A 14267-nucleotide genomic window follows, 5' to 3' on the forward strand; every position below is an offset into this window, starting at 1 on the left:
AAATGATAGCATATGATATTTGTCTTTCTCTGTCTGACTTCACTTAGTATGATGATCTCAAGGTCCATCCATGTTGCTGCAATTCTTTTTTATGGCTGAGTAATATTCCACTGTATATATGTACTACATCTTTACACATTGGTCTGTTGATGGACACTTAGGTTGTTTCCATGTCTTGGCTACTGTGAATAGTTCTGCTATGAACATTGCGGGGTACATGTGTCTTTTCAAATTAGAGTTTTCGTCTTTTCTGGATATATGCCCAGGAGTGGGATTGCTGTGTCATGGTTAACTCTATGTTGAGTTTTTTGAGGACCCTCCATACTGTTCTCTATAGTGGCTGTACAAATTTACATTCTCACCAACAGAGTAGGAGGGTTCCTTTTTCTGCACATCCTCTCTTGCATTTATTATTTGTAGACTTTTTGATGACAGCCATTCTGACTCGTGTGAGGCGACACTTCATTGTACGTTTGATTTGTGCTTCTCTAATAATTAGTGATGTTGAGCATCTTTTCATGTGCCTGTTGGCCATCTGTATGTCTTCTTTGGAGAAATACCTCTTAGGTCTTCTGCCCGGTTTTAGATTGGGTGGTTTGTCTTTTTGATATTGAGTAGTATGAGCTGTTTGTGTATTTTGGAAATTAATCTGTTGGCCTGAACTTTATCTGAACTAGAACAGCTTGACTCATGGCCGTCAAATACACGTTGTTCATCGGATTTAACCATTAAAGAATGTCCACTTTGAAGATAAGGAGTAGTGTCCCTTCCTGTCATGCCAATGCTAGTATGCCTTCAAAGATACGGTTCCCTTCCCAGAGGCCAGGATCATGCTGGCTCACTGTGTGCATGCTTATCTGTAACCTCATCTCTGTTGAAACCTTGAAGGAAGAAACCTGTTGTGTTTGTTACGTGTTCTTTGTTCTTAGGAGATACAAAATTGTGCTGAAAACCATGCTTCTCTGGGGTGCTTTCTTCCTTGGTGGAGGCTATACCTAAGAGTTATTCCTCAGCTTGCCACAAAGAAAACTCCCTCCTATTCCTCAGTATAGATTGCTTTGATTATTTGTGTCGACATTGCCTGGCATAGCCGAATATCCGAGAAACCCAAATCTACTTTGAACTAGCCCTTGGCACTCTGCAGGTGCTGTGGTGAGTTCCTCCTTCTATCTGGACTTCCATATTTTAAGTGAGGCATGTGACTTTTATTTGCGTCGTTAAGATCTGAGGATAACAGTACATTTCCTAGGTGAAAGGGACCTAGGAGTCATTTCCTAGGTAGGGAAAGCCTAAGGGGAACTTTGAAGTAAACTGGGTTGGGTGACCTTTTGAATTTGGCTTAAAATTGGGAAGGTTTCTAATATATAAAGTCTCAAGAAACTGTTTGACAAAGAGACTAAAAATCTGTCCAGCTCTGAAGAGAAGGGACACTAGCTCCTTCCAGCCGAACGGCATTCTTTGGTTTAGTGCCTGAGGATTCATCCTCAGGACATCTAGCAGTCCCAGAGGGATCACATTATGGCACCTTTTAAGTAATTGATGACTTGCATGGGGACGCACAGAATTACAGTCAGCCCTCCATATCCATGGGTTCCACATCCACAGATATGGACACACAGATATGGAGGGCCAAGTGTAACGGACGTGAGCATCTGCTGATTTTGGTATCCACAGGGGTCCTGGAACCAATCCCCGACGGATACTGAGGGCTAACCTTATTGAGAAAACTATACACTGAAAGAGGAGCATAAGTTGGTGAGCTCACAAAGGAAAGTTAGAGTCAACAGTTAGTTCTCTGAAAATATTCCGTACTTTTACACAGCTATGAATTAGAAAAATGTCAAAAACCTCTAGTCAAAATTTTACCGCTGACAATTTGATTGTCTTCACGGAGAATCAAGTCATGCAGTTCGAGAATCAATTCATGAAGGTCAGTTTTATACATTTATTTCTGCTTCATGTTTTAGGTTACACCAGGAGATGCCCAAACAAAGGTGATGGTGGTGGGTATGGTGTACCATTTAGTAGAGATAAAGGAGTTGGAGGAGGAGGAGGAGCAATTCCTGTGGGTAGAGGTGGCACTGGTAGAGACGGTGGTGGGGATGGCCCCTCACCTGCCTGTGGATGCAGTGGAGGTGGTCCTGGAATTTAAGAGCCCCCTGTGAGTCCATGCTCCTGTAATACAAATAGTCCAATGTTTAAATGCTTGCAATAGAATATGAAGCCCAGAATATACAGCAGTAGATGTTTGTGGGGTTTTTTAAAATCAAGTATACACTGCTTATTAATTTGTCAGCATTTGAGGGCTTAATCGTGCATGCAAAGGACTTGTATAGATGTTTGATGAACATTTTAAACACTACACAGTGACTACTGCTAGAAGAAGAGTTGGCATTCTCATCTAATCCCTAAGTGGGGCACAAAGGGTGTCTTATATAGCAGCAGTGACTGAGCTGTTTTCTACTGCCAGTAATTAGTTAAGTAATATCCATTTGCATAAGAATAAGGCTTATCCAAAGTTTTTCCTCTTTTTGGTTTGTAATGTAGGTATGATAAGTAGTTTCATCTCACTGTTTTAGAAGAGGAAACAAACTCTAAAAGTTTAGGTGACTGATCAAATGTCACATACTCATTTGAAGCATGATTAGGATCTGAATGTAGTTCTTCTCAGACCTGTTTCCATTCCCTGTCTGATGCAGCAGCTATCGGGGTGTGGAAAAGGGGAGAGAGCCCGGCTCAGCTCTCAGAGATGCGAAAAGGAAAGTAGGATTTTTTTTTTTTTTTAATGAAAGCTTTATTGAAAAGAAACCCAGTTTTATAAAGTGAAGCAGAATGAGGCCAGGAAAAAGCCACCAGACTGCGTCACTTGGAGTTCACTGGTCACATACTTCTTGGCAGAATTGTGGATACAGAACAATTTAAGACAAAACATCTAGTGGGAGTCTACTATATTAAGATAGTCTTCACATGCTGCACATTACCTCCGAGCGTAAGCTGTCTTGAGGAGAGTACTTAATCGGTTGTCAAGGGTAGACCACCTACTTAAGATTAACAAGCCCCCATGGGTACTTGCAAAGAGAATAGAATGTAGGTGGATCTGTGGAACTACAAAGTTTACAGGTTTTGAAATGATGATAGTCGAGATTGCAGAAGTATACAGAAAAATTAATCACTACTTCATATTCCCTCAAGACAGATGTCTTGACCCCCCACCCCGAATAACGATTTTAAGTGTAGAATGGGATCTTTTTGTCATAAATAATGTAGGTGGATATGTAAAGTTTTCATGTTTGAAACGATGGCAGTTGAGATTTGCAGACGTGTAAAAAGCTTTTAGAATTTTCTTTTTGAAAGGGAATTCTGTGGTCCCAGTTTTTCAAATCATCATGATTTTCCTCTCAACAATTTTTGTTTCTATAATATATTCTGTCACAAAATCCATGGCATTTTTTTTAAAACTAATGAGCTCTTCCCCCGTATGGAAATTATGTATTTTTTTGAAAATCCTATCTGTAGAGTGGTTTAAACGAAAACAGATAATTGCCAGTAAGTCAGCTTTTGGTCACCTTTTCCTTCCATCGGACAAGATAATATGTGCTTTCATTACCTGGGTTTCATGCTGCAATTCTGTTCCAAGGTCTTTGAGTTTCTATTCCTATTTTTGCGGCTTGTCTTGAGTTTACGGTTGGGTTCTGAATTCTTCATTTTTCTGCAATGATGACCACTATAAATGTACACATAGTACACCTATCCCACACATAAATCATAAACTACCACATACTCTTTCCTTAGCTAACGTAATGAATTCAACAATTTATGGGTGGAAATGTGCCAAAATCTCCACATTTACAATGACTAAGACTCAAAATGACCCTTAAACCAAAAGCAGCAATAGGAAGCTATACTATAACACCCATTAATTCAAGATTCCTGTGAAAGATTTTACTTAGGTAACATTTGATCTAGGGCAGGAAATATCAAGTATGTAAGGAAAGGAACTTCTCAGGAACCTTCAGACACTCTAGGTACATGTTTCTTAGTACACATGAAACTGCCTTAATAGTAAATTATATCCCTAGTTAAGCACGGAATAAATAACTAAAGAACCTCTTTGGAGCAACAGTGTAGCTTCCACGACAACGTATGCCGAGGGAGCAAGAAACACGGTGTGATGGATGTGTTCCTTATTTTGACTGTGGTGATCATTTTTCAGGTGTAACATACGTCAATATTTATCAAATTGTATACTTTAAATAGAGCAGTTTACCTTCAGCCAATTATACCTCTTTCAGTAAAACTTTTTAAAGAAACACCCAGAACATAGGTGTCTGGGCCAAAGCAGCCAAGGAACAAAGTGGATAAGTAATCAGGGCAAAGGGTAGCCTCGTCTTGTTCACTGCTGGCCACGCTTGGCAATTATTTTCATTCTCATTTCAACGGGAAATCACTGGAGAGTTTCAGGCACGGGCCTGATATGACTTGAATGATGGATGGCACTAGAATCACACCTGTGTGAAACTGAATGCGACAGTGAGCTCCCTAAGTCCATGAGCTCTTAAGAGAAATCCACAAGTTTCCTTAAAGTTCCTGAAGTATCTGCTAATTTGTGTGTATGTGCACATGTGAGTTTTTTAAAATTAATTTCCACACTCTTCATCAGCTTCCCAAAAGGCCCTTGACCATAAAAATGTAGAAACTTTTCCTTTATTTGACCTATAAGTTAGTTGAAGATATGGAACCTGGAGAACTAAAAGGATTTATTCAAAATCAGAGGTGGCAGGTTGATGAGGTCATAAGGGGTTTATGATGCTGACGACCTCCTCTGCCCTGGTCCCCTCATCTCTCCGTGCCCCAACTGCTGACGCACAGAACACAATCGCCATAAGCAGCTGGCATGCAGCACATGAAGCCAATGTCTGCTGAACCCTGACCCACTTCCCCACATCAGCATGAAGGTGTGCCAATGATACATATGGTCCATAGAGGTGATCAGCCAGTACACATGTTGCAAAATAGGGCCGTATGACCCCCTCCTCAAAGTTGTACCATTTTCTAAATCACCTATGTGTGTATTACTATAAAAATCACAAAAGAACAATACATCATAAATCATAATAAGCTAGTCATCTTTCGGTATTACTCTGAGCCTGCCCTGTGCTATAGACCAAAAGAATAGCAGAATTGGCATCAACAGCTGTGGTTTTCTTCTTGTAAAGAAATGACAAAGGAGTTCATGTTTAATCCTTCCCAGTAAAGATTTCAGCTAGGTATAAATTAAACTGCTCAACCAGGAGGCATGATAGCAAAGTACCTTTCCCAAGGGACATTTCACATCATCCTTCAGAGATTCCAATGTAGGATGACAGAGGTCCTATCCTCAGCAACCCCGAGGGAACTAACAGGATCACCTGATATGCCTTCCTAGCTCTAGGGTTTATGAAAATATCAGGCTACTTTGATAGCTTCAGAAGGTCTCCGGTTACTGAAATAGCCCTGCCTTTGCTCAGTCTTGAGCATTAAGAACACACCTCTCTGGCACTGGTATAAAACTGGATTAAAACATTTCACAAAGTCATCCTGGTGAAAATGAAGGGGGTGAAACACAAAGTATACCTGGGAATTATGTTCCATAGCCATCAGATGTGAGAAATCAGTGCTCGTAAAATAATGGTCCTTTCTGGGCTTTGATTTAGACTGAGTTCAGGGGTATTGGAACTTAGCAAACAGGTTGATCTTTGAAACGCACGGGCAGACCTTTCCTCATCATCATAGTGAGCAATTATGGCAACTGAGTATACATGGACGCAGTGCTAACCAGTTACTAACCGAGGAAGTTGAGTGAGGGACCTGCTTTGAGAGAGGAGCCTATTGTACAGAAGAGGGTAGCAGAACCAAAGCACAACTGAAGCTGGTACTTACCTATCAGAAGTGGGAAATCAGTGTCTGATTTTTGTCTGTGCTTGAACTCTGGTTCCACACCAAGGCAGTGCACAAGCTGTTGATCATGCCCTTTGATTTTCTTACAAAACTGTGACCTGAATAGGAAAAAAATATATTTTTGAATACCTTTGCCACAGGTACAAATCAATTTCCCTAAATAAGGATTCAGTGTGAAAAAAAGGTAAAAAACAACAAAACCCACCAGTCTGTTTCTAGCTCTGTAAAAGAAACCCACCCAGCCACTACCTACCCTTAGGAGAAATAAGCCTAAGCTTTAAAATGCTCTGGGCTTTATACAGCAAACCCATTGTGATGTAATCCACTGTGACCATTTAGTCACTTCACACTGTAACTTGCTGGGACTTAGGCTTGAGGTCAAAGATACTGATCAGCCTTTCTGTTTACCTAACCCCTGCCCCTGAGGTTAGTGAAGCAAATAACCATTAGACCTACACCCACACAGAAATGTTCTCCCTCAGACTTACAACGTACTGTTTCCAAAAAGGAATGAGTGTCCTGGCACTACATGGCAAGTGATAGTTTGGGTTTTGTTCAGCACTGTCAGGTAGCTATAAACAGCTTACAAAACTGGACTGAGCTACATAAGTAAGGTACTCTGTATGGACCAGTCTGTACATGTATTCCAAAAAGATCCAGGCACACACACACACTTAAATGCGTGGCTAGAGCCTTGATTAATTCAAAGCCGAGAAGGTCTTTAAACATATCTTAGTTACGTAAATTGTCAGCGTAATTCTGGGCATAAACCCAACTAGTACCTCTTGAGTCAAAAGTGGAGGGAAAATGACTATTTGTCAGCGGCTGAATGACTTAACAGCATAACATGAATAAGAGGTACAGGATGTGTTCCTCACACAATGATCTGCCTGATCTCCATAGGGTTCCCCCACCTCTGTCCCCGTCACTCTGTTTAATCTTTAAGTTGTTTTTCAGGAACATGGAGCTAGTCTTGCTCAGTTCAAACTGGTCAAGACCAGCAACCATTCAACTGGGTCTGCACAAGTATTTTATCAGACCACTCTGCTCCTTTATCCCTGAGCCTCTTGCCTTCAGGGAGGTGGATTTGAGATTTGTCCTCCAGTGTCCTCAGTTGGCTGCCTTGTGAATAAACCCTTTCTCTGCTGTGAACCTTGGCATCTTAGTGTTTATTCTGCTGTGCATTCCGTTACACTCCCACCATCTCTGCCCTAAAAGCAGGGAATGGGTGAGAAAAGGGGCTGTGATTCAGAGCGTGAACCAAGGCTGGCAGTAGCCAGACAGCCTGTTCAGATAATCTGTTGGGGAGCAGAATGGAAGCCAGAAATTCTGAGGAGTTAGGGGCATCAGTAGGCCTGTTATGGTGCCCTGGGGTTGATGCAGAGACCATGGATATATTTTTTTAAGTGTTTCTTCTAAGGGTGATTACACTGGGGCCTGGATGTGGACAGGCGTGACTTCAGTCTTTTGTATTTGTGAAGATGGATTTTTTTTTCCTTAAAAAATAAGTAAAGATTACATTTCTCAATGGAAATAGTCAAGAAAAAGATCTCAACAATCAGTTGTTTAGCAACTAAATACAGTTGAGCCTTGAACAACACAGGTTTGAGCTGCACAGGTCCACTTATACACAAACCTTTTTCAGTAGTAGATGCTACAGTCTACATGATCCGAGGCTGGCTGAATCCACAGCTGCAAACAATGACATTGTGTAGATGCAGGTGAACCACATGCACAGAAGGCTGGCTGACTGCAAGGTATACACCGATTTTCAGCTGTGCGGAGCCCACCCCTCACCCGTTATTCAAAGGTCAGGTGTAGATGGATGTTACCCAGGAGCTTAGGCAGCTACTTAGACTGTTGTTTTTAAATGATGTTTATTTGCATCCCCCTCTCTCTCTGTCCTCAGGGAACAACATGCTGTGATGATACATGCCCCAAATTAATACTTTTCATCTCAATAGTTAACTTTATTTTCCTCTCTACACTACAGTGTCTCCATTATGCAAGCCTTACTTTGCATGAAGAGCATGTTCTTTTTTCAAAATGAAGGAAAACACAAATAAAGGTACCAGTGATGCAGGAAAAGCCTGCAAGTCACTGTGATCCAGGCACCCCCACCCACTTAGGCGGTGTAGACACCACCTACAGCAGTCCAGGGAAGGCCACGGAAGAAGAGCCACCGGCTCCCTAGCAGGTTCTTGGCAAAGAGCAGGAGGCGGTGGGACACAGTCAGTGCCTGCTCTTGGGAACTTGCTTCTCACCTGGGAAGGAAGCAGCTAAGCCTATCATAATCTCAGGCTTATGAATGATACAAACTGATGACATCTTTTGGGAAGTGTACTTGTTTAAACTTCTTTTACTTCTAAATAGTTTTGTGAATGGTAAATTTTTCACTTTATTATTGCATGACAGACATCATTTGCAAATATCATTTGCCCAATGGAAGGGAGGAAAAATAATTTTTTAAAATATTCCAGGTTCTTAGTTGGGGTCACTATAAGAAAAGAAAGATCAAAAATAACTAGAAGTTTATTAACATGTATACCATGCTTGTGACGCATGAGAGTCCCTAGAAATGGGAAACTCAAAAGTTTGGTTAGAACTTGATTTTACATAGTATTTTAGCAAAGGAACAATACATTTTTAGAGAAGTGATAATGGAAAAGAACCTTGAAAGTTCCAGGGCACCAACTGTGAGAAGGCAAATATATGGGAAAGTAATGTAGACAAAGGCCACTTGGTAGATCGTATGTAGATTCCTCTGGTGCCACTTCCAGGTTGGTAAGGGTCTAGTGTTTTCTCCAGGGAGTAACTTTTCTCCTTCCTGGTAGAGAAGGGGGGAGGGACACCTTTGAGAATTTATATCCTGCTTTTAGGTAAATAAGGGGAGGACAGGGAGCTTTTCTTGTATCTGCTTCTTCGTATTTGCCTTCATCTTAAAATAATCCTTATGCCAAAATGGCGCATTTTTAGGTGGCATATTCTGCCACCCTTTGTTACAAATACATTGTTTATATTTGGTTACTTATAAGAAATTTCATATGCATTCTGGACCCTGGACAAATCTGGAAAAAAATGTAGATCATTACATAGTCATACAAATTAACCAAGGGCAAAAATCTGTTATATAAATTTGTCTGCTGCATGTATATCCAGAATCCCACATCCTGTTGATCATTTATACATGTTTTTTTAAAAAAGCAGGTTAAATGACCAGGCTATTTATTATGTTTACTAGTTGGCAGTGGAATGTTGGAGGAGGCTCTTTCAATCATTTCAATCAGTCTCCTGTGCTGGGATTTTTTAAAGACAAACTAGGAATTTCAATTATAATATTTTAACTTAGAAGTTTTGAAAGAATTGATGGTTGCCTAACAGTATAGATCATAAAGGTGAATTTTTTACCTAAAATAATAACTCCATTTCCATGTGTGTGCTTAATAATATGAAAAAGCAAACCCCAAGCTTTTAGGATCTTTCTGCAAGTGATGGGAATAATAGTGGTTGATGTTTTTATCTGTTTATAGATATCTGAAATATGAGGGTCTGAAACAACGCAGCTTTTAAAAGAAATAAAAATTTAAATGTACAATCTATAAAGGAAGATTTTTAAATGTCATTTACAATACCATCAAAAGGAATAAAATACTGAGGAATAAACCTAACCAAGGAAGTCAAAGACCTGTACACTGAAAACAAAAAAACACTGAAGAAAATATTAAAGAATACACAAATGTATGGAAAGACATCCTGTGTTCATGGACTGGAGGACTTAATACTGTTAAGACGGTAATAATACCCAAAGCTATCTACACATTCCGTGCAATCACTATCAAAATACCAACAAAATTTTTTGCAAAAATAGAAAAATTATAAAACTCGTAAGGAATTTCAAGGGACCTCCAAATACTCAGTCTCTGAAATGAACAAAGTTGGAGGTCTCACACTTACTGATTTCAAAACCTACTACAGAAAAGTATTACACTAATCAAAACAGTGTGGTACTGGCATGAAGACAGATATATACACCAGTGGAGAAGACTAGAGGGCCCAGAAAATACCACTGTGTATGACCGAATGACTTTCAACAGGGTTCCAATAGTTCTCAATGGCAAAATACAGTCTCTTCAACAAATACTGTTGGGCCAACTAGATATCTGTATACAAAAGAAAGAAGTTTGATACTTATGTTATACCGTATACAAAAACTAACTCAAAATATATTAAAGACCTAAATGTAAAGGAGGGGAGGGTATAGCTCAGTGGTACAGTGCGTGCTTAGCACGCACAACATCCTGGGTTCAATCCCCAGTATCTCTATTAAAACAAGACCTAAACTGTAAGATGTAAAACTATACAACTCCTTGAAGAAAACGGGTCCAACTTACTTGACAGTGATTTTGGCAATGATGTCTTGGATATGACATGAGAAGCAAGGGCAGCTGTGGACAGGAAACGTTGCCTGCCATTCCAGTAAACAAAGAATGTTCCCCGCCATTTTAGTTCTACAATATTGACCTGGATCAAGCCATCAGCCACTGCCCTGAAGCTACCCCCTGGAGATATGCCCTGAGGGTAATTCAGGATGGAGAAAAGTATTTTGTGCACTGGATTACGACCCTAGATAATTAAGATGCATATCTAAGGAATAATTTCAGTGAGCCCAGATCCTTGCATATTCCCATACATAGCAAAGCACTAAAATCATTAACTTGAGATGTCTGTTTTTTGTGATTAGCAGTTATCTTTTGGTGTTCATCTAAATATTTTTTCCAGCAAAAAAATTCCTGTATATATCCTGGCTCCTCCCTTACCTCTTTGAGCAGTTCCTCAGAGCTGAGAGGCTGTCTCTCAGGCGATAATATCCTGGAATAAACTGAACTCGAAACTTTTAGGTTGTGTGCCTTTTTCTTTGGTTGACACAACAAGAGCAAAAATAGACAAATCAGACTACATAAGACTAAAAACTGTGAATCAAAGGGCACAATCAACAGATTGAAGAGATAACCTACAGAATGGGAGAAAATACTTGCAAATCACGTATCTGATAAGGTGTTATTATCTACTATATTAAAAGAACCCCTACAAGCTTAAAAACAAAAACCTGATAACAAATGAGCAGAGGACTTTAAATAGACATTTCTGTAAAGATGATATATAGATGGCCAAACAGAAAATGAAAAGGTGCATAACATCATAGATCTTTAGAGAAATGCAAATTTTAAAAAATATTTTAACACCTTTATTGTGGTAGGGTTCCTGTACAGTAAACTACAAATATTTCAGATACACAATTTGATGAATTTTCATAGATGTATACACCAATGAAACCACCACCATAATCAAGATAGCTCACTTGTCCATCACTCCCCAAGAGGTACAAATTTCCAATTCCCAAATAATCCCTTCCCACCCCCTTTAACCCCTGGTAACCATAAGTTTGTTCTCTATGTCTGAGTCTGTTTCTTTTTTTTTTTTTTTTTTTGAGATAAGTTCATTTGTGTCCTTTTTTTAGATTCCACATATAAGCAATATCATATGGTATTCTTCTTTCTGTTTCTGATTTACTTCACTTAGAATGACAATATCCAGGTCCATCCATGTTGCCACAAATGGCATTTTTCATTATTTTTTATAGCTGAATAGGATTCCATTATGTACACACACACACCCCAGTCTTCTTTATCGAGTCATGTGTCAATGGACATTTGAGTTGTTTCCATGTCTTGGCTATTGTAAACAGTGCTGCTGTGAACATTGGGGTGCATGTGTCTTTTCAAATTATATTCTCCTCTTGATATATGCCCAGGAGTAGGATTGCTGGATCATATGGTAAGTCTTTTCAGTTTTTTGAGGAATCTCCATACTGTCCTCCATAGTGGCTGTACCAATTTTACATTCCCACTGATAGTGTAGGAGGGTTCCTTTTTCTCCACACCTTCTCCAGCATTTATCGTTTGTGGACTTTTTAATGATGGTCATTCTGACTGGTGTGAGGCAATACCTCATTTGTAATTTTGATTTGCATTTCTCTAACAATCAGTGATGTTGAGCATATTTTCATGTGCTTGTTGGCCATCTGGATGCCTTCTTTGGAGAGATGTCTATTTAGGTCTTCTGCCCTTTTTTTTGATTGGGTTATTTTTTTATATTAAACTGTATGAACTATTCATATACTTTGGAGATTAGCCCCTTGTCAGCTGCATCATTTGCAAACATTTTCTCCCATTCTGTAGGTTGCCTTTTCATTTTGTTGATTGTATCTTTAGCTGTGCATAACCTTATGGGAGTTCCCTTGTGTGTTATTTGTTGCTTTTCTCTTGCTGATTTTAATATTTTCTCCTTATCCTTAATTTTTGTCAGTTTGATTACTATGTGCCTTGGGGTGTTCCTCTTTGGGTTACTCCTGTGTGGAACTCTGTGCTTCCTGGACTTGGGTGACTGTTTCCTTTCCCAAGTGAGGGAATTTTTTGGCTATTATCTCTTCGAACATCTTCTCAGGTCCTTTCTCTCTCTCTTCTCTTTCTGGGACCCCTATAATGTGAATATTGGTTGGTGCCTTTTATGTTGCCCAGAGTTCTCTTAAACCATCTTCATTTCTTTTCATTCTTTTTTTCTGTTGTTTGGTAGTGATTCCACTACTCTGTCTTCTAGCTCACTGATCCATTCTTCTGCCTCGTTTAGTCTATTCTTGGTTCCTTCTAGTCTGTTATTCATTTCAGTAATTGTATTCTTCAACTATGGGTATTCTTTATATTTTATAAATCTTTGCTAAAAACTTCCCTTTGTGTATCTATACTCCTGAGTTCTCTGAACATCTTCACCATCATTACTCTAAACTCTTTCTCAGATAGATTGCCTGTCTCCTCATCACTTATTTCTTCTGGGATTTTATCTTGTGCCTTGGCCTAGAAGATAGTCTTCTGCCACCTCATGTTGTCTGACTTTCTATTTGTATTTTTAGGTAGGTTAGTTATGTTTCTCGACCTTGGAGAAGTGGCCCTCTGTGGGAGACGTCCTATGTGTCCCAGCAGTACACTCCTCTCTTGTCACCCAAGGGCCATGGCCCAGCCCAGTGTAGAGTCTGGGCTGTGTTTGTAGAGTCCTTCCAGAGGCTTTGGAATTGTTGTTTTCTTATTTCAGGTATCTGCCCCCTTATGGATAAGGCTGGACTAGATACTTATGCAGGTTTCCTGGTAGGAGGAGTCAGTGCTTGCCCACTGCTGGGTGAAGCTTGGTCCTGGACCTCTGGTGGGAAGGGCTGTGTCTAGAGAGGCATTTGTGGCTCAGGAAGTCTGCTGATGGGTGGGGCTGTGTACCCACCCAGTATGTTGTTTGGCCTGAGGCTTCCAGCACTTAAGCCTACAGGCTATTGGGTGGGGCTAGGTCTTGGTACTAATGATCCAAGTGAGATGCCAGCCTCCAGAAAAGCTCATGTAGATGAACACTCCTGGAATGTCCTCCACCAGGTTTTATGTCCCCTAGGTGAGCCACAGCCACCCCCTACCTCCCCAGGAGATCTTCCAAAACCAGCAGGTAGGCCTGGCCCAGGTTCCTATGAAGTCACTGACTCTGCCCTTGGATCCAGGGCACGCAAAATTCTGTGTGCACTTCCCAAGAGAGTGAAGTCTCTGTTTTCCCCAGTCCTTTGGGGCTTGTGGAGTTAAGCCCCTCTGGCCTTCAAAATCAGATGTTCTGGAGTCTCCTCCTTCCAATGCCAGAGCCCCGGGCTGGGGAGCCTGACATGGGGCTCAGAACTCTCACTCCTGTAGGAGGGCCTCTACAACTTAATTATTCTTCAGCTTGTGGGTTGCCCACCCAGGGGGTATGGGGCCCAATTATATAGCGAGCATGCCCCTCCTACCATCCCACTGAGGTTCCCTCTTTGTTTCCAGTTGAAGAGGATCTTTTTTGCTAGGTTACAGTCTCTTTTCTGATGGTTGCTTAGTAGTCTGTTGTGATTTTGCTGTAGTTTTGAGGAGAGGCAAGCTCGTGGTCCTACTACTTTGCCATCTTGACCTTGACTTAGAGAAATGCAAATTGAAACCATAATGAGATATTACCTCCAACATATTAACATAGCTACTACCAAAATAAAACAAGATAATGACACTGATGAAAATGTACAGAAATTCAAACCCTGTGCATTGCTGCTAGGATTTGAAAACGGAACAACCACTATGGAAAACAGTGTGTCAGATCCTTAAAAAACTGAAGAGAACTTCCATATGACCAGGTAATCCAAGTTCTAGATATATATCCAAAATAATTGAAAGCAGAGTCTTGAAGAGATATTGCAAACTCACTTTCATAGCAGCAGTATTCAC

General features: G+C 40.3%; 1 long non-coding RNA gene across 1 annotated transcript; it reads right to left on the reverse strand.

Moving 5' to 3' along the window:
* Positions 1-1931: 1931 nt before the first annotated feature.
* LOC105070458 (uncharacterized) lies at positions 1932-6152 on the reverse strand. The gene is made up of 3 exons (XR_012504939.1): positions 5920-6152; positions 3608-3709; positions 1932-2175 (listed from the first exon to the last, which is right to left on the reverse strand). It is a non-coding gene; the product is annotated as an uncharacterized LOC105070458 (long non-coding RNA).
* Positions 6153-14267: the final 8115 nt, after the last annotated feature.

This window comes from Camelus bactrianus, unplaced genomic scaffold, assembly GCF_048773025.1.
Source record: "Camelus bactrianus isolate YW-2024 breed Bactrian camel unplaced genomic scaffold, ASM4877302v1 HiC_scaffold_111, whole genome shotgun sequence".
Lineage (NCBI taxonomy): Eukaryota > Metazoa > Chordata > Mammalia > Artiodactyla > Camelidae > Camelus > Camelus bactrianus.